The sequence below is a fragment of the Planococcus citri genome, chromosome 1, assembly GCF_950023065.1.
Source record: "Planococcus citri chromosome 1, ihPlaCitr1.1, whole genome shotgun sequence".
Lineage (NCBI taxonomy): Eukaryota > Metazoa > Arthropoda > Insecta > Hemiptera > Pseudococcidae > Planococcus > Planococcus citri.
In genome coordinates, this window is record NC_088677.1 from 7,125,708 (window position 1) to 7,147,494 (window position 21,787).

Consider the following 21,787-nt stretch of genomic DNA (forward strand, 5'->3'; position numbering starts at 1 on the left):
CCTAGGTATACCACACCATAGTTAATTTATGTCTCTGGGTATGCAGCTGCGAAGAGAAAAAATATTTTTCAACAATGCATATGAATGTGCAGTTACAATGTGTCTAGTTGACAAATCTGTCTTGAAATATTATGCATGGCAGCTTATCAAATATATATACTTTTGTTGTTTCACTATTCTCTGTGAGGTGTACGAAGGTGTGTGCGAGATAAAGAGAGAGATGCGAAGAAAATGTTGTGCTGCAAATCTGCAGTCAAGTTTTATAATAATAATAATGATTATTATAAAACTTGACTGCAGATTTGCAGCACAACTGAAATATTTTTTTTGGAAATAATCTATGACTCGGGGGGGGCAGGGTATGCAGCTGCAAGGAGAAAAGATATTATTTTTTGGACAATGCATATGAATGAGCCATTACAATGTGTCTTGTTGACAAATCTGTCTTTGAAATATTATGCATGTTGTTTCTCTGTGAGGTGTAAGGAGGTGTGTGTGAGAGAGAGAGAGAGAGAGAGAGAGAGAGATGCAAAGAAAATGTTGTGCTGCAAATCTGCAGTCAAGTTTTATAAAACTATATTTTATATTTTTTACTTACCTAGTGCAGTTAAGTTTAAAAACAATAATTTTTTTTGCACACCAAGGAATTTGAGCATAGAATGCATAATTTTCTTGATGCTAAGAAAATAGTCATTTCCATATTTGTACAAGATGACATCTCTTGTACGAGTATATAAACTCGAAATGCACTGTGCATTCTTCAGTACTCAACAACAACTACTCTTGTTTAAAGTAAAACTAAAACAGTATAAAGACTTAGTATTTTCATTTGTGTTAAAAACTTGTTACGTAAAGACTTTATTATTTTCATTCACGACGTACTTCTTTTTTTTATTAATTTTTTCATTTGCCGTGACTGTGGATAATAATGCTGACTCTATATCATTATCAGCATCGGTGTCCTCAATGTCTTCGGATGATGCGGCAGAGGAGATGTATCTGCCACTTGTTGACCACGAATGCATGCTTACTCCGCCACCTTCACCGGAGGCTCCGCCAGCTGGAGGAGCTTCTACGAGTGGAGAGGCTCAGGCTGCGTCATCGAAGAAGACAAAGGAGATGACAATGGCTGTTGCTGCAAGCTCCTCTATTGATTTGGAATTAGATGGTTTAGAGATTGATTCAACTAGAATAGAGACCATTATAAAGCAATTAGATTCAATTTGGAAAGGAGGTAGTAAATACCTACCCTTTGTTTCCATAACCAGATTACCAGCGGAGGTGGTTTTCTGTGTTACAGCAGTTCAGATTCAGAAACGTTTCAAAGGGTTCGAAAATTCCCCTTTTAACAGTGTCCATCTGGCACTAGATAATGAATTCCGCACCAGTTTACCTAGTAAGAATATATCAAATCAATTTATAGATTGCATTATTCTCACTTGTATACTAATACCCTTTATTTTATTTTCAGAATGGATGGAAGACCACCTCTTGGGGAATTTGGAGCATTACAAAGTCTTCAAAAAGACTACGAAATTGTTTTCATTCAACGGAACGAAAGAACTGTCCAATGGCAAGATAATGGCTATTTTCAAACTTCCAAAAATAAAAAGAAATGGGTGTATCTGTGAAGAGAGCTGCACATGCCAGTGTGCAGAGTTTGCTTCTAATGAGTAAGTTGATAATTTAATGTAAAAAATCTTTCTTTGACTGTTTATTTATAATGTTTAATTCTTTTACAGATTGAAGATATGTGAGTGTTACAATTGTATAAATGTAAACAACTTCGAAAAGTTTTCAACTCTAATGAAAGAGCATAATGTACTTAATGCATAATGTTGCATTCGAGTAGTAGATAAAGGGGGAAGAGATTTCATCGGATTAAAAATCCGAGTGGGAGGTTTATGGTCAGTAATTAACGTAAAAAGTTTACCATAAAGATAAATGAAAAATTTCTTTACTGCCCAAACAATTGCAAGGGTCTCCTTATCAATCGTACTATATTTACGCTGTGTGCTATTTAAACTTTTTGAAGCAAAAGCGATGGGTCTTTCAGATCCATCAGGGAGTTTATGAGATAGCACTGCACCTAAACCAACTGACGAAGCGTCAGTTGCTAAAATTAATGGCAGAAGTTAAATGAGACAGACTATAGGTTAACTTTGACTGACTATGACTTTTCAATATTACACTTATATTTTGTACTTTCGGATTTATAAATTGCATTATTGAGTTGGTAAATTAGATTAAAGTCTATAGATGGGACCAACCATCCGGTCAGGCGCCGTTAATGCCAGCATAAGTCACATTAGTCAAAAGAAAGAAAGTAATAAAACAAAAGGAAAAAAACCTAACGATAAGGTAACAATATACAACCAAGTGTTTGTTATCACATGTTCAATTATATTATGTACTTAGTTTTTAATTTGTTCTTTTTTTATAGGCTAAGATGGAACCCACCGTTCGCGGCGTTCGCTCCGTTGCCTTCAATGCCAGTATCACTCAAAGTCGGAAAATAAACAATAAGGCAAGGGTAACAACTAAGACCAAAGAAGTACCTTTGCAAACAGTAGGTCTAGGTATTATGTTAGCTATTGGATGTATAAGTTTTGTTATTCACTTTTTCTTTTTTTCTTTAGTGTAATACTATTAATTAGATTATTGTAACATACGATGATCTGTTCATTCTGTAGCTTACTGTTATTTTGAATTCATTAATTAAAAGTTGAATTTTAATTATCTGTTCATTCTGTTCTCAAATGTACTTATGTTGTCACTGTAGAGGCGAAGATTATTGCATAGGTAATCATTGTGAACTGAGAAAGAAAATATGAAAAAACAGTCATCAGTCATCAAGTTCAATTAAGTAGATTATTACGTTTGTATGGACAAAAGATTCCTACTAAACAATTAATTGATCACTTTTCCATCATATTATGTTGGAAAAAACGTAGTCAATGTAAATGTCAACGTTGACCATTGTTGTGCGGGTTAAGTCAACAGGGAAGGAATAGATACTATGGCAGTCAGAATATTCAATAGTCTCCCTCCACAAATCAGAGATGTGCATAATACCAAATTATTTCAAAAAATTCTACAAAAATGGCTTATTAAGGAGGCATTTTATTGTGTAGATGAGTTCCTGGGTAACCTCTGTTATGCAAACAGCTGACTTTTGTATACTGATACCATTTATTTTATTTTCAGAACGGACGATGGAAGACCATCTTCTGGGCAATTTGGAACACTATGAAGTGTTCAAGAAGTCTACTAAACTATTTACTTTTAATGGAACAAAAGAACTAGGCAATGGGAAAACCATGGCTGTGTTCAAAGTTCCTAAGATAAAGATGAATGCCTGTATTTGTGAAGAGACCTGCACATGCCAGTGTGCAGAGTTTGCTTATAATGAGTAAGTACAATTTGGTAAATAAACCGCACCTAATTTTACAATAAAAAATCAGTTTTAATAAAAGAAGCACCTCAGTACTCATTAAACCAAGTGACATAATTAATTCAATTTTGTTTTACTTTCAGATCACAAAAGTGTGAATGCTATGATAAACACATTATAAACAATAAGGAGATCTTCATAAACTTGTTGAAAAACCATCTTCTCCAAGAAAAAAGATGATTTTTTTGAAGACATGAGAACCATGATAAGAACCAGCAAATGAATAAGAAGATTGTAAAATGGCTCAATTTTTAATTTAATAATTATAAACCTATTGGTACACTAACATTCTAATTTATAAAAAAATTGGATGTTATTTGTTAAGTATTAAAAATTTATATCATTTCACTAACCCATACTTACCCCCCCCCCCCACTCCACTAGTGACTCATCCCTTTTTTTTTTTTGCTTTGCAGTCTTATCAAGATGAGTCACAGTCCCCATTGGATGTCTGAATTCTCTTACGTGGTGGATTTAATCACCTGGGGGGTGGCAAAAGCCAGGTTTGGGGAATTATATGGATAATTTAGATAGTTATACACCTAACAAGGGAACCCTCCCACATGATAATCTCCGATTTGAATGAAACTTGGACAGGTGGAAAGAGGACCTCAAAAAACCCCCATCCCCCAATTTTCAGCTGCTGAAGTTGATTTTTCGATTTTTGACGAGCGTTTGAAGTTTTGTGTACACAGGTAAAGTTGTTCTGTAAATTCGAAAAATGGCCGTTTCTCCCCACTGCATGAACTTCAGCAGCTGAAATTTTGGTCAAAGGGTCTATGCTTGATACCTAATTGACTAATACTACCGCCGGCCGGATCTGGAATTATCATCAGAAATCGAATTTTTTGCCCAATTGCTGGTTTTTAAATGCCATTGAAAAATTTGAAAAATGAGTCAATTAAGCTCTTCTAATGAACTTCAAGGGCTCAAATTTTGGTCAAACAGTCTCTGCCGAATACTAAATCGACTCATGCCATCATTGGCCGGATCCGGCCATCCGTTCAGGAAACAAGATTTTTTACTGTTTTTTCCCATGTTATGAATGAATTCAAAAAATGGCCGTTTCTCCCCACCACATGAACTTCAGCAGCTGAAATTTTGGCCAAAGGGTCTCTGCTTGATACCTAATCGATAAGTACTACCGTCGGTCAAATCTGGAATTATCATCAGAAATCGAATTTTTTGACACATAACATGAGAAAAAGTATAAAAAATACACAAAACTTCACACGCTCGCCAAAAATAGAAAAATCAACTTCAGCAGCTGAAAATTTAGGGATGGGGGTTTTTTGAGGTCCTCTTTCCACCTGTCCAAGTTTCATTCAAATCGGAGATTATCATGTGGGAGGGTTCCCTTGTAAGAAAAATTTAAAACCTAAGAAAAAATTAGACCTTAAGCTGGGAAATATGTTCCCTTTTAGTTATATAATGTACTAACTACTCCTATTTATTGTGTGAAAAATAAATAAATATATTGGCATTTCATAGTGTTTGCATTTAGTAGGTATCAATGGTATCATAAATAGCCCTACACCTTTTCCTTCTATTTAAACTATCATTCACTATGGTTCTACTGAAATGCATCAAAGTAAAACTCTAGGAGCTAGAGCAAGTTTTCTAACTTACCCCGAATTCTGACTTCCCCCCAGGGCACTTTCATTTTGATATTCAGTGAAATGTACATAATGGTCATGTTGCTGTTTTGTTTCAGAGCTGGCAGTGTAACTTGAAGCTGTCAACTATTGGATCTTTGTTAAACCGAATAGTTACAACTTTAGTTTCTGGTACCATTTGTGAGACTCATCACAATTATTCATGGTAAAACTTGAAACTTGGCGATTATAAAAAAAGGTTTGCAGCACCAGAAATACATGAAAATATTAAAATGTTCAAAACAGCGCTTTTGATAAGCATAATCTTTATTCTAAATATAATTTCTACTGTTTCACAGCAGAAAACTTTACAGACTGAAACAGGGATGAGTATTCCACACTGTCTCTTAGTACGCGCACACTTTGAGTTGAATCACAGGTAATTTGAAATTAGCCCTCACTGTGTTTTTACTTACAGACTGAAACAGGGATGAGTATTCCAAACTGTCTTTTTCTCAGAAAAGTGTGCGCGTACTAAGAGACAGTTTGGAATACTCATCCCTGTTTCAGTCTGTAAGTAAAAACACAGGGAGGGCTCATTTCAAATTACCTGTGATTCAACTCAAAGTTCCCAAGATACCTGAGTAAGTAGTACATTATTTTTTATCAATGTTTTTCTAAATTCCTTTTATTTTGCATGTAGTTTGTTCAAGAAATCGACAGCAGCGCAGCCAAGAGCACTCAGCGGGAGAAATTGGCTCTACACAGGTTTTTTTGGCAAGATGGCTGCCAGTTGGTTGTGTTATTCCGCAGGTCCAGTGTCTATACTGTCTTTGTACATATTCCCCATTTCATTTTCAATCATGAGAAACGAGTTCTTTTTAATAATTAATATTATGTGGATAGACAGGTTCTTCCCTTTTTAAATTCCTGTAACGATCCTGTTTCCCTGAAATTCCCATGTGCTTATTCCTATTTTGTTTTACCTATCCGATTCCTACATGCCAAATCGCATTAAAATTCCTCTTTGTAAATTCAATTGCATTAGTACCGTACCTATGCCAGTAGTTCTAACTTCTAACTTATCTATAATTACCCCACAACCCACAACAATTAGAAAGTCAAAAGGTCAAAACTATGATTTTCTTACTTTTTATAGTGCTGAATTTTAATTCATTATTTTATTTTGAAGATATGTGAGTGTTACAATCGTATTATTGTAAACAACTTCGAAAAGTTTTCAACTCTAATGAAAGAGCATAATGTACCTGCATCATTTTTAAACGTAATAAAATAACATCATTCTTCATTTTCTTAAAAAGTAAATTTTATTAAATAAGAAAATAACTAACCCATGATAAATACTCAATAATCTTTGAGATGTTATTTGTTAATTTTAAAATGTATTATTTCACTAACCCATACTTACCCCCCCCCCACTCCACCAGTGACTCATCCCTTCTTTTTTTTGCTTTGCAGTTGTATCGGGATGAGTCACAGAGTCCCTATTGGATGTCTGTCTCTTACGTGGTGGATTCAACACCTGGGGGAGGTGTTATACTGTATAATTATATACCAACTACTCCTATTGTTTTATTGTTGAAAAATAAATACATATAACTATTGGCATTTCTATCCAGTTTTATTTAATTTTGAAATTCTTAGAAAGGTGAAACAATTTCTAGCGCATTCTACGAGGAAGAATTGCAAAAAAACAATATTTGGAATCTATAAATAAGAGTGAAATTTGAAAAAATTCATCATTTTGAGATGGAAGTGTATGAAGGATACACCCTTCCCTTGAGGTTTAATTGTTTCATTATTTTTAAATTTTTCTTTGGTTTAATCATATCTTCATGACAAAAGAATAAAGGAAAGAAACCAAACAACATTTTTGATGTAAGTATGTACTATTTGTATGTAGTTTTAAAAAAACGCGCCTGAGTGTGATAAGTAATGTAATAATATTATGTATCTTACAAGCAGGGCTTCAAACCCATACCCAAATACCCGTTTAAAAATCCATAAATTTCTGTAGGTACCTGAACCTGTACCCATACCCGAAAAAATAAAACAAGGAATACCTATATGTATATGTACCAGTATCCTTATTCAATAAAACTGTTTTGAACCCGAATACCAGATAGGTCATGTACTACATTCGGGTATTCCACCAAAATTGTATCGAAAATAGAAAAAAACGAAGAAACTACAATACCCATACCCAAAAATTTTGGAATACCATACCCGATACCCTTACCCGATCCTCTAAAAAGAAATTTGGGAGATCTGCGAGTGTTCAGGACTACAATCTAAATATTCAATTCATATATTCAATCAATACCTATTTCAGTAGGCATGGTAATTTTTTTTTTTAGTGTGTGTAGCACACTATTACTTTTGTTCCGAAAGTTGAAAAATTCTTTGGCTCGAATGTTCTCTTAGAGGAATGGGCCGATTTTTTTCAAACTTTCGTACGTAGGTGAGGCTTAACTTGAGGCAGGGAATGTCATAATTAAAAATGTAATTACTCAAGTAGCTTCTTGAGTAATTGCAATTAATTACGGAAATTTGTGCTTAAGAAACAATAAAAAAGAGGAAAAGGGCCATATCAAAAGAGATGCCGACATCATGTTTATTGATTTATGACCTTTAGAAAATTAAAATTTGAAAATTTCTTATCTGCAGTGTTATCTTTCCCATTGTTCAGTTTCAAAAATTTCAAATTTTGGTATTTTCTTAAAGTTGTAAATCAATCAAAGTGATTTGCCGCCAGGGAAACGGTGTTATTGTGTTCTCTCATTGCCCCTTTTATAAAAATGTTATACCGCAGTGAATTTCAAAAATTTAAAAATATGACCCCCGTGGTGTTATATTTATAAAAGATGCCGATCGGCAAACACAATAGGCCATAGAAACCTTTTACATAAAATTTGAAAATTTGTTACGTGACCTCTGTGATGTTACACTTATAAAAGCGGTAGATCGGCAAACACAAAGGGCAATAGAAATCTAATTTCTTATCTGCAGTGTTATCTTTCGCATTGTTCATTTTCAAAAATTTTAAAGAGGGAAAGGGTCATATCAAAAGTGAAGCCGACGTCAGTTTGATTGATTTACTAGATAAGAAATTAGATTTCCATTACCCTTTGTGTTTGCCGATCTACTGCTCCACAGGGGTCACGTAACAAATTTTCAAATTTTATTTGATTTACTAGATAAGAAATTAGATTTCCATTGCCCTTTGGGTTTGCCGATCTACCGCTCCACAGGGGTCTCGTAACAAATTTTCAAATTTTATGTAAAAGGTTTCTATGGCCTATTGTGTTTGCCGATCGGTATCTTTTATCAGTACCTAAATGTAACACCACGGGGGTTATAAAATTTTCTCTATTGTTCAATTTTGAGAAATGTTTTTATAATTCCTGCAGGTGTTTCATTTACATAAGTTCAGTACCTAGACAATGAAAGCAGGCGGTTACCCTTGCTAAATCAAATCCCACCAGTCATTTCTGATTTTGCAGTGCTCCCAAGAGGTTCTTGCAGTACTGTAGTGCTTTTGGCATTGTGCTTTGGAGCTTTCAGAATAGCATAGTGTATTCGGAATCGACTAGTGTATTCACTTTTTTTTCAAAATCGCATAGTGTTTTTTTTTCAAAATCATGAAATGCTTTTTTTCAAAATCATGAAATGCTTTTTTTCAAAATCGCATACCCCATAGTGTTTTTTTTTTGAAATCGCATAGTGCTTTTTTATTTGAAATCGCGTTGTGCTTTTTTTTCCGTAGTGCTTTTTTGAAATTGCCTGGTGCTTTTTTTTTGAAATCGCGTTGTTTTTTTTTTCAAAATCTCGCGTAGTGCTTTTTTTCAAAATTGCGTTTGCTTTTTTTTTGAAATCGCTTACTTAGTGCTTTTTTTAAAAATCGTGTAGTGCTTCTTTTTTCAAAATCGCGATGTACTTTTTTTTTTGAAATCGCGTGGTGCTTTTTTTTCAAAATCTCGCGTTGTGCGTTTTGTTTCAAAATCTTGCGTTGTGCTATTTGTTTCAAAATCTCTTGTGCTTCTTTTTTCAAAATTGCGTTGTTTTTTTTTCAAAATCGTGTCGTGTTTTTTTTGAAATCATGTAGTGCTTTTTTTCGAAATCGTGTTGTGCTTTTTTTTTGAAATCGCGTTGTGCTTTTTTTCAAAATCAAGTTGTGCGTTTTTTTTTGGAAATTGCGTTGTGCTTTTTTTTCAAAATCTCGTGTTGTGCTCTTTGTTGAATTTGGGTTGTGCTTTTTTTCGAATTTGCGTTGTGCTTTTTTTCGAAATTGCGTTGTGCTTTTTTGTCAATATCGCGTTGTGCCTTTTTTTCAAAATCTTGCGTTGTGCTTTTTTTTAATTTTCGTTGTGCTTTTTTTCGAATTCATGTTGTGCTTTTTTTGAAATTGCTTAGTCCTTTTTTTTCGATATCAAGTTGCCTTTTTTGGAAATTGCATTGTGCTTTTTTTTCGAACTTGCGTAGTGTTTTTTTTCGAAATTGCGTTGTGCTTGTCTGTTGAAATCGCGTTGTGCTGTTTTTTGAATTTTGCGTTGTGTTTTTTTTCGAATTCGTGATGTGCTTTTTTTTCAAAATCCTGTTTTGCTTTTTTCATAATTGCATAGTGTTTTTTTTTCAAAATCGCGTAGGGCTTTTTTTTGAATTTGCATTGTGCTTTTTTTTGAAATCGCGTTGTGCTTATTTTTTGATATTGTGTTGTGCTTTTTTTCAAGGTCGCATTGTGCTTATTTTTTCAAAATCGCGTTTTTTTCGAAGTTGTGCTTTTATTTTGAAATCTTGTTCTCCTTTTGAAATCCAAATTGTGTTGTTTTCGAAATTGTGTTGTGCTTTCTTTCAAAATCCCGTTGTTTTTTTTTTAAATTGCATTGTTTTTTTTTTCAAAAATTGAAGACGTCATAGCAAAAAGGACATATGTCTGAAAGTTGTATTTTGAGAAAAAACTGTTTGAAAGTTTGAGTGCTTGTGAAGTTTAGAAATGTGCATATTTGAACATGGTGACGATTTCATCTTATTTTCCCACTATCTAACTATATGAAATGCTATGCACAATCAGTCTGGAGGAAACCGTGTGTTAGCGGTAAGCGCTCAAACATTTCGAATTATACCTATATATGTCCTTTTTGAAGCGAAAAATGGGCCAATTTTTTTTTTGATTTAAAAATGTTTTTGAGCAAGTTTTTGGATTTAAACCAGGTAAATAATGGTTGATAACACAAAATCGACCATAAGTAACCCATTATCTCTGAAAAAAGATCGCTATGTTGAGTAAAAAAAAACAACAAAAAAGACAAGTTTTTTTGGCCAATTTTTTTTATTGATTTAAAAATGTTTTTGAGCAAATTTTTGGATTTAAACCAGGTAAATAATGGTTGACAACACAAAATCGACCATGAGTAACCCATTATCTCTGAAAAAGTAAATTTTTAATCGACTTCACAGTTTTAAAATGGCGATATCTCACTGGTTTTTCGACTTTGTGAAGTGGGGGTGGTCTCATATGATAGAGGAAGGTCTGAAGAATAACAATATGGATTCGTCTCAAAAAGGACATATGTGTCATATATACCCCTTTTTGTTATGACGTCTTCAATTGCATTGTTGTTTTTTTTTTGAAATTGCGTTGTGCTTTTCCAAGGAAATAGGCTACGCACACTGTTACAGCTGCGCATGTCTAGTTTTTTTTAAGTCAAGACACGACATACCTTAAAATGAAGGGCGGTTTTCCAAAAAGCGATAAGTCAAAAATTATGATTTCGAGATAAATGATGTTTTTAGTGCCCATTCCAAGGTGCGATGCACTTGAAGTATGCCACCTACCCTGCCTGTTGTATTGGATATAACTCAACACCTACCTGTTGGTTTTGTGGTGTAACTCAAGTTTGCAGCGCTTCTGCGGCAGAAAAAGTAAACTGACTTATCGCCTTTTGGAAAAACGATTTTTCACGTTTTCATTTATATGATAGAACCAGTGTTGCAAATCGATGTAAGTCAACTCTAATTCACAATACAAAAGTATATGACCAAAAAAATTGATCACAAAAAATTTTACCTGTACTTTAAACAAAAATTAAGTACCTATTACAACACCATATAAATTGAAAAAAAAGATTTTTGATTTAGAAAAAATCTTACCACTATTTCGGCAAAAAATTTACGAAAAATAATTTTTGATTGAAAAAAAAATTTTTTACCTCCATTTTGGTGATAAAATTGACAAAAATTAAGTATTTATCTACAGCACTATCATTAAAAAAAAATTCGTCTGCATTTTGGCAATAAAATAAAATCGAAAATTAAGTACATATTACAGTACTATCTATTGAAAAAACCATATTCGCAGCTCTATTTTGGCTATAAAAGTAACAAAAACGAAGTAATCATGACTTATTGCGTTTTGGAAAAACAATTGCAATCCGCAACTTACAGAAAAGCTGGATTATGCGTAGATAAATAGGTATTTTGGATAGGTTAGGCATTAAATAGGTGAGATACGACCTATAGAACACAATGGCGTGAAAAACTCAATGTAGTATACATATAATGTCGTTATTAGGTATACAATATAATACCTATCAATTCATGCAAAGACTCGCAACAGAATCAGGATTATGCGTAGTATGTACCTGCTACAACTGAAGCACAAGATTCTCTGTATAAATTGTTCACATCATGGTCAATTCAACGTCCAGGTGCAACTGTTGGAATCCTCCGAAAACAAGCACAGATAGTTGACTACCGAGCCATCTGACTAATGAGATAGGATATAGTTTGATGGTGAAAACTTGGTGGGTGGTTGATGTGATTATGGTAATCAATCTGAAAGAAAATGAATAACACAAAAATATTAGTGCCATGTGTATTGTATTTTGTATGTATGTAGTTGAAAATAAAAACAGATCATGAATTAAGTTAGGTTCGTTAAAAAAATTGGTATTTTAATTTTTGGATTTATGGAAGTTTCAAGCTGAGATTATTTTTAGTTTAGAGATAAGAATTGACCCCAGCGAAGCATGGGCAAAAGCTTTTAAAAATTCGGGTTTCCATAGGTAGGTAAAAACAATGTTTGAAAAAATTTGTTTATTTCTATCAAAAATTTTAGAATTTGATAATTTTGAATAGGTATGAAAAATAAACAGACCCGAATGAAGCGAGGGCAGGGCTCGTAGTCAATTATTCCCTGAAAAAGTAATTTAGTAAACAAAAAAGCTCGAAAAATTGACCAAGAAGTAATTGAAAAATGCGAGCAAAACGTTTTAATGCAGAGAAAAATCACCAAAAAAAAAAAAAAAAAAAAAAAAAAAAACAGAATAAGTACATACTGCGAATTAAAATGAATTTAATTTTGAAAAGTTGAACTACATGCTTTGAAACTTTTTTATGAAAAATCGAGACTTTTTGACAATTTTTTGGTACCTATCTAGCGAAGTAAGAGTTTTGGCAAATTTTTGACGAGAAAGGCAATTCTTGGAAAAACAAAACGAGACTTGGTAATTAATAACAAAAGCTATGGTTTTCTGACAGTGTCTGGCAAACAAGCGAGACATTTGGAGAATTAAAAAAAAAAAAGTAGATAAACTTTGTTAAAAAGCGAGAATTTTTTTTACAATTTTTGGCAAACAGCAGGATTTTGACAGTTTTAGCAAAAAGAAGAATGAAACAAAATAACAACTACACTATTTTTAATATTACTTAATATATTCTTACCTTGAACGAGTGAGTATTGATGACTTCAACTTCATATTTGATGCATCCAATCACAATCTATCATTGACAAAAACTTCATATCTATTTTAACCACCAATGTGAACGGGTTCCACGTTCCAGTCTAATGAGGAAAACACTACAGTAGAAATTGTCTGGAAAAATATCTGGACACATTCAGAAAGTCAATCGTTCAATGGCATAAATTTCATCACCATCACGTATTCAATGATAGCGGCATCGATGGGACATTACAATGCATTTGCTGTCGTTGAAAATAACTAGTGCGTCGGAGAATCGCGAATATCGAGGGGTAAAGTCTATGCGTCGTATGCTCTGGTCCAAAAATAGATCAGTCACATCCAACTCTAGTAGACAATTCGGTACACCGAGGGGAAAGATGATTACGTCGATTCACCGGATGGCTGCCAAATGATATTTTCAAATAGAAATTTTTTATCTTGAAAAAAGAACCACTTTTATCACTACCTACGGCAATTTTTCGTGTGCATTCAGTGGCATAGCGAAGGCGTGACCAAAGCGACGATTGCCATCTCCCGATGCACCTAAAATTCCATTAAAATTACCAAACTAACAATTCTTAGTTTTTAAAACACGTTTTTTATTCGAAATATTGTGTTTTCACAATTATTTTGCTTTCATTTTCTGAAAATCTTTTTACCTAATAGATGCCAATCATGACATTTTCAAAAATGCTTCAATATATGCACTTCCTCTCACCTGAAAACCTTGAGGTTTTGAAAGTTTATGGTTGAAATCTAAAAAGTATTCAGTTACTTCTTAATTTTTCAATTTTAATTTTTTTTACACGTTTTGTTTGGATTTCTTTTTACGTAAACAGATGAACCAAATTGTGAAATTTAATTCTTTCTAGATTCTAGATTTGATCATAAATTTTTTAATAAAAAAATCATACTTGAAATTTGAATAGGTGTACGAATAATATGAAAAAATAAAAATGATGATATTTTTTTATGAAGGACTGCACTTATAAAAAAAAAATCATTTTATTATCACTTTTTTTCTATGGTTTTTACTTTCGTCGTTGATTTTATTATTGATTTTCCCCCCTTTGATTTAGGTATGCAAATCACTCATGTTAGGTACATCTTCACGTTGGTTGTAATAAACCCCCAAAATAAAAATGCGACCACTTGGAAGATTATTTTTATTTCTGAATTATTCTAGCTCCATTTATAACTTCGAAGTCTATTTTTTTTTCTTTTTATTTAAAATTTTCAATTCTCTAAGTTACACAGAATCGGCCACACAGAGCGATCTATAAATTACCTACACTATGTACGTAGGGTACTACTCGTACCTCCTACTGAGGAAACCATTTGCCAGATCATACGGACCATTGCTTGCATAACTTTTTCAACTATTCTGCCAGTACCACAGCAGAGCCCGTATACCAGTCTCACTTTCTACGCTCACGAGTTGCCTATTGATTCTGAATAAAGGCATCAGTAAAAAGCTGAATGGTTTAAATCCTATTTTCGACCTCGAAGTCAATTGATGACGGTTTCAAACCGTTGAAAAACGTATCATGTGACCAATCAAGCTGTGTTAAAACAGCAGAAAATCAACGAACTTTCGACAAAAGATTTCAATATTTCGCATCACATTTTATGATAGGTCGCGCTACCCTTATTCCAAAATCTCAAAAATCATGACCAGATTTTGGGATTTAACATTGTTTGGAAAATAATCAAAATTGTACATTTTCAACGATATAATATTTTAATTTTTCGAGAAATTTTCAATCCATTTTGACGGGTTGTAAGGAAACTTTTACGAAAATAAATAAAATGATGACGTCATTTTGAAGCTAAAAAGTCTTCAAAACTGATCTAAACATTTTTATGAGAATTTTTGATTTTCTGCCGGAATTTGAACCAATTTTGATAGTTCAAAATACATCTTTTTCAAAAAAAAAACAAAAAAAATGCCACGATTTCAGATTTTATAGCTCAAAATTCTTTTCGAAATACTTATTTGAATTTAACTCAAAATTCCAATTTGATGTGACAATCGCAAGGGCTTTTAAAAAAATTCCAAAATTTATGAAAAAAAATTGGACCTTAAAAGTCTTCACAACTGCGTAAAAAAATTTAGTGGGAATTTTGAAATTTTCGCGAAAATTTTAATCCACTTTGATCGGTCGAATGACACCTATTTCAAAAATCCCAAAAATCGTAACCAGATTTCAGCCGGCTTAAATTTCTTCAAAAATTATGAAAAAAATTTTGATAGGAATTTTTTGATAATTTTCCGTATTTTTAACCCTTTTTTATAGGTCAAATGACACCTCAAAAATCGCAAAAATCACGAACACATTTCAGGACTCAAAAAATTTTCAAAACCGCTGTAAAAAATTTCGAAAAGAATTCTTCTTGAAGTTATTTCGGAATTTTAACCCATTTGAGTGGAGGGTCATTCCATGTCAACTCAACCAACGTTTTTGTAATTGTGTCATGTCTTTCGATTTCGCTCAAATTTTTTTTACAATATACCCTTACCCACCCAGTAAGTAATAACCCCGCAATCAGTTTGGTCCGGCTTCTCAGGGGGCGGGTGGGGGGGCTTCCATTATTTTCACATTGTCCCGAGGTACTCAACTTCAGCAGCCCATTCCTCCAAAACTATGATACTTTGATCAAAACTGATTTCACAGTTCGAAAGGGCATTGTATTAAAAACTTTTTAAGCTTTTTGAAAGTTTCAAAAGTTGAAAGTTGAACTTTCAAATTGAAAGTTCAAATTTCAAAATGGCGCTGTAGGTGGGGGCTACCATTTAAAATTTTGAAAAAATTTCCATAGATGAACCTTTTGATGCTTTTTTGAAATATTCAAGTTTCGAGATGGGATCTCTTGATGGAGGGGGAGCACCCCCATCACCAATTTTGGGTGAAACTTTCGAAAGAAAATCTGGGGCATGTGATATATCGAATTGTATGTTTTCGGCGACGCTGAACACGAATATGACGTTAGATTTTTGATTGGACCCCATCCACGGCCCCCAGCACATCCCCAAAGGGGGTAAAAGTTTAAAAAAGTGTTTTGTTCGTGCGACACATAGAATAGTATGTTTTTGGTGACGCTGAACACGAATATGACGTCAGATTTTTTATTGGACCCGTCCACAGCCCCCTGCACCTTCCCAAAGGGTCGTCGTCGTCGTTTCCTTATAAGCGGTAGGCCTATTGGCCTGTCTGCTGTGGTGTGGAACCTGTTGAGGATGAGCCTGAGGTATCAGTGAGTTTCCTCCTTGGTCTCCCTCTGCTTCTTTTCCCCGTTGGTGTATATTGGAGGACCTGTTTTGGTGATCTTGTTTCCTCCATCCTTTTGACATGATTTCTCCAATCTTTCCTATACTTTTTTATCTTTTTCATGACTGGCATCACTCCGAGATCTGCTGTTATTTTCTCAGATGGGACTCTGTCTCTGAGAGTCACCCCTGCCGTTCTCCTCATGAATTTCATCTCAGCTGCCGTTATTCTTCTTTTATCAGATCTCTTCAGTGCCCAAACCTCGCTTCCATACATCATCATTGGTATTGCTAGGGTATTGTACACCTTCAATCTTGTTTCTTTTCGCACCTTACTGCTTCTCAGGGTCCTATTTATCAGTCCTGTGACTCTCAGGAACTTTGCAATCTTTCCACCAACATCTACTTCTCCCTGGTATGATATCGTGTTTCCCAGGTATTTGAAATTATTGACCTGTTCAATGATTTTTCCATTTATTACAATCTTGCTTCTTACTGGCTCCTTTCCTTTGAAGGCCATTGTTTTTGTTTTCTCTGATGATATTCTCATATCATACTTTTCTGATGTCTTTGTTAGATTGTACATTGATCTCTGTAGGTCATCTTCTGTTTCGGCTAGTACTGCTTGATCATCTGCGAAAACTACTGTTGATATTTCTTGCCTTCTGTCCGTCTTGATTCCTTTTGGCTTCATTTTCTGCCATTCTTTCACCATGTGATCCATGTACATGTTGAATAAAACACAAGACAGTGGGCATCCCTGGCGAACTCCCCTGTTTATTTCTGCTTGTTCTGAGAGTTGATTTCCAATTCGTACTCTTATTCTGGTGTTCTTATAAATGCTGTTTATTACCCTTCGCATTTTATATGTTATCTCTTCATCTTTTAGCACTTCAAACAGTTTTTTTCTATTGACCCTATCATATGCTTTTTCCAGGTCTATAAAGCACATGTGTGTTTCTAGGTTGTATTCGATCCTTTTTTCCATCAGTAGTTTTACTGTAAAACTTGCATCAGTGCATGATCTTCCTTTTCTGAATCCGTTTTGACTTTCTGACATCTTTTCTTCTGCATGGTCTGCCAGTCGTTTTGCCAGTATTTTTGCATATATCTTGTAGCAGGTGTTGAGTAGACTTATTCCTCGGTAGTTTTTCAGGTTTGACATATCACCTTTTTTGAACAGTGGTATTACAATTGCTGTTTTGAATTTTTCAGGTACCTTTTCTTCTTGGTACATCCTACATATTTAGGAATTCCAGCAGTCTTCTTTTGAATTCACCACTTGCATATTTGTATAATTCTGTTGGTATGCCATCTTCTCCTGGAGCTTTTGCATTTTTTGCCGTTTTCATCAAAGCTTCTTGTAGCTCTTTAAATGAAATTTGGTCTTCTGGTTCTCCAATTTCCTCTTCTATCTTTATGTCTTGTGCGTTTTCATCACTCCAGAGTTCTTCAAAATATTCCTTTGCATCATTGATTTTTATTTTTGGCAAACCCACTCTTTCATTAAAATTTGTATCAATTCTCCTTATGATCTTATACACCTTTGGCCGTAACTTGTATGTGTCATGCTCCAGGAATGTGATGAAATTTTCCCAGCTCTCTCTCTGTAATTTCCTGGACTTTCTCTTGACTTTTGCCGACTGTTTTCGATATTCTTCACCATCAACCTCACTTTTTGAGCTCATGAATTTTCTAAATGCCTGTCTTTTCTTTTGAATGAGTTCTTGGATTTCGTTGTCCCAATTTTTTATTCGCTTTGCAGTTTGCTCCGATTCTACATGGAACCATTCCTAAGCTTTCTTTTGCCACTTTTGACACAATGGATTTGATATTTTTCCATTCTTCTTCTATGTCCTGGCTTTTTTGTATTTCTTCACTTATGATGTTCATCTGTTTTTGGTACAGCCATTGGTTGGTTGGGTCATCCAGGGCTCTTGTGTTGATTTTCTTTTCATTTTTCCTGGCTGGTATTCTTGTTGTTTCCAATTCTCATTACTCCTTGGACAAAATGATGGTCAGTGCCTATTTCTAGACCCCTGTATGTTCTTACATCCAAGAATTTCTTTGCGGCGTTTTCGTTGGCTATAAAATGGTCGATCATTGAGCTTTGTCCTCTTGTATTGCTGCATGTCATCTTGTGATCTTTTTTGTGTTGGTAGAATGTATTCATGATTCTCAGTCCGTTGAAAGTGCAAAAATCTATCAGTCTCTTCCCATTTGTAATTCATTCCTTCTGTTCCATACATACCAGTTACTGTCTTTACACGCCTATCTCCTACCTGAGCATTCAAGTCTCCTGCTATTATCAATTCATCTTCTGGATTTACTACTTGTACTGCCCTCTGTAGTTGCTCGTAGAACTCTTCGCTTTGTTCCTCTCTTCCCTCTTCTGGTGCATATACTCCGATTATTGTAAGAAAGTCTTTTTTCATTTTTTCAATCTCATCGGGTAACCCAAAAAAAATGGTAATATTCGTGTGACACATGAAATACTTAGTATGTTTTCGATATCGCTGAACACGAATATAGCCATAGTTTCTTAAATCGACCTCACCCATGGCCCCCAGAACCTCCCCCAATAGGTAAAAAGCCAAAAAAATTGTTGGGGGCCGTGGATGAGGTCCAATCAAAAATCTGACGTCATATTCGTGTTCAGCGTCACCAAAAACATACTATTCCATGTGTGGCACAAACAAAACACTTTTTTGAACTTTTACCCATTTTGGGGAGGTGCTGGGGCCGTGAATGGGGTCCTATCAAAAATCTAACGTCATATTCGTGTTCAGCGTCGCCGAAAACATACAATTCGATATATCACATGCCCCAGATTTTCTTTCGAAAGTTTCACCCAAAATGGGGGGTGGGGGGTTCTCCCCCTTCCATTGGGAGATCCCATCTCGAAACTTGAATATTTCGAAAAAGAATCAAAAGGTTCATCTATGGAAATTTTTTCAAAATTTTAAATGGTAGCTCCCATTTACAGCGCCATTTTGAAATTTGTTGAAAGTTCAACTTACAATTTTTGAAAATTTCAAAATACTTAAAAAGTTTAAAATTTAATGGCCTTTCGAACTGTGAAATCAGTTTTGATCAAAGTATCATAGTTTTGGAGGAATAGGCTGCTGAAGTTGAATACCTCGAGACGATGTGAAAATAATGGAAGCCCCCCCACCCGCCCCCTGAGGGGGCTGGGACCAAACTGATTGCGGCTTTCTTACTTACTGGGTGGGTAGATATTGTAAAAAAAATTTGAGCGAAATCGAAAGACATGACTTTCAAAATCGCCTTTTTTTGGTTGAGTTGACATGGAATCCCCCTCCTGCCAGAATTTGGACCCAATTTGATAGGTCAAAATACATCTTTTTCAAAAAAAAAAGTCACGATCCTAGATTTCATAGTTCAAAATTCTTCAAACTGAATTTAACAGTCGCAAAAAGAGCTTAAAAAAAAAAAAATCATGATCCAATTTTGGAATTGGAAAGTCTTTAAAACTGCATCAAAAACTTACAATAAGGACATTTACAAAAAGTGAAAACTACCAAAACAGTTTCGACTTCGCCCTTTTGTGATACTCATATAGATACTCGTACCTACGTAGGTACCTGCATCAAACGAAAACGAATAATATACTTACATATCTATAATTATCAAGTTTATTAATTGTGCAAAATACATATATGTAGGTACCTACATTTACTTATTATATACTTAAGGCATATCTATAGGTGCTCTTTAAATTGTTTTATTTACATCGTAGGTTAGCAAGCGACAGAGGTACCTGGATCTCGCACAGGCAAAGCTAGTATTACCTTTTTGTTTTCTTTTTCGACGATAACACTTCGCAGTATGCAATACTAGTTTCATTCAGGAGGGATCGTACCACGATGTTTACGATATCAAGGTCTCTTTTCTCGACGCTCCAGCAAGTACTATATTGCTGAATTATTTGGAAAAAATCCTTGGTAATATTGGCTTGTTCATACGACATGTAAATTTTCACCGCCAAAGACCCATCTCGATGCATATAATCGTCGCATAACTTACGGAATCCGGCGGTGATTGCTGCAACTTTCCAAAGCTCAACCTTTTTCTGAGTCAGGTTACCTTTAAGATAGGTAGAGGTACTTGCACGCTTCAGAAGTGCAGTCATCGATCACCCAATAAAATGCTTGTGCTAACTTGAACGCATCTTTAATTTTTTCGGTATTATCCGTGACTAAAATGCGTTGAATTTCGGTCTTCATTTGACGTATTTTAGTGTCGGGTATCTGTTTTGAAGGTTCAGAAGGTTGTTGAACGTCTGTAATACGGGTCTTTTTACCATCGGTGGCCGTAGATATGACACCATCGAGCTCCATTCTATACACATTCATGCCACACATGAATTTGGAAAAGATCTGTGAAAAAACAAACTATAAATACGAGTACCTACATACTTTATCTAAGTTTGAGACAGAAGGATGGTTAAATAACACTTACATTTCTTGCCCTCTCTGTTTTCAATTCATTCTTTGTGTTCCTCAGCTTTGAATTCATATCCATCAACTTCTTCGCCAAAAGTTCGCGGATCCAATCAGCCTTAGCAGATTCCGGGATTCGGATATCTATATCTTCTTCGAATGAAGTTAATGCACGGAAGGGGACGTTATTTTGCGATGAAAACCCAGATATCGAGAAGACAGTATACAATATGTAAGAAAATTTGCACGGTAGCGGTGACATTGTAATAATGTACTACAAATTGATATTCGAACGTTGCTGAACACGTGGATGTAGGCAAATGATTGCAAATTTTTGAACATTCCAATTGAAAAATTTCATCATATCGTTTTCTTATCGAAGATGAAAATTATCAGCACAAAAATTATTAAAAATTGATCGTTTCAATATTGAAAATGATTCAATATCTGTACTTATAGGTATGCAAGTATCACTTACAAGAATTCGAAATTGATTTTTTTCTACGATAGATTATTTCCCCTTCGTTTTTTTTTCCAAAGGGCTTCATTTATTCATAACTTATAAATCGTCTTTTTCATCTCTAGGCAGAATAGGTAGGTACGTTTGAATGATTACATTTTCAGGAACCCCTCCCCCCTGGCCTTTACATGTTGGTCCACTTGTATAAGCCACCCGCAGTTGAAAAATATTGAAAAAGATGAAAATTGATGTCTGCAGGTATAAGTACCTACAAATTATTTGAAAATTTGTCATCTCTGAGCAGAATACTTTAGAATAATTCTTTTTTCAATAAAAATTTTTCTCCAGTCGTCTTCTCAACGATGTTGGAAAGTTTAAAAAATTAATCAAATTAGTATTTTTTAAAAATTCAATCTCCTTTCGAAGTTCTTTAAAATGAGTTCTCTTCGAGTACCTACTTACTTGTTGGATGTTTCATTTTCACTGTGGCAAATTGACAAAATTACACCGAAAGTGATAAATTACTGAAATCAATACCTAATCGTCCTCCTAGCAATCTTGAAAGATTAACGTAACTATAGGTATGTCTATGTACATAAGTAATACCTACGAAAATGATTTTTCAATAAATCAAAGAGGGTGCAAGTTCCATTTTTTCATCATGGAAGTGGAGGATACCTAGTGCTTTTTTGAGTAGATCAAATCCAAGGATTAAAATGTTTGAAAAAACGTAAAGATCTATACACATTTATTTATTTCAAGAAAAGAAACAGTTTTCACTTTT

The 21,787-nt window shown here is 34.3% G+C and overlaps 2 long non-coding RNA genes across 2 annotated transcripts in view; both read right to left on the reverse strand.

Annotated features, from left to right (window-relative positions):
- LOC135846311 (uncharacterized) overlaps nucleotides 1–13,093 on the reverse strand; it is a 44,851-nt gene extending 31,758 nt beyond the window's left edge. Inside the window, exons 1-2 of the long non-coding RNA XR_010558947.1 lie at nucleotides 12,793–13,093; nucleotides 11,712–11,904 (exon numbers count right to left, since the gene is read on the reverse strand). This is a non-coding gene — a long non-coding RNA (uncharacterized LOC135846311). The remainder of the gene's footprint in view (nucleotides 1–11,711; nucleotides 11,905–12,792) is intronic.
- Nucleotides 13,094–19,722: 6,629 nt separating this feature from the next.
- Nucleotides 19,723–20,843, reverse strand: LOC135841935 (uncharacterized). The gene is made up of 2 exons (XR_010558026.1): nucleotides 20,563–20,843; nucleotides 19,723–20,480 (listed from the first exon to the last, which is right to left on the reverse strand). It is a non-coding gene; the product is annotated as an uncharacterized LOC135841935 (long non-coding RNA).
- Nucleotides 20,844–21,787: the final 944 nt, after the last annotated feature.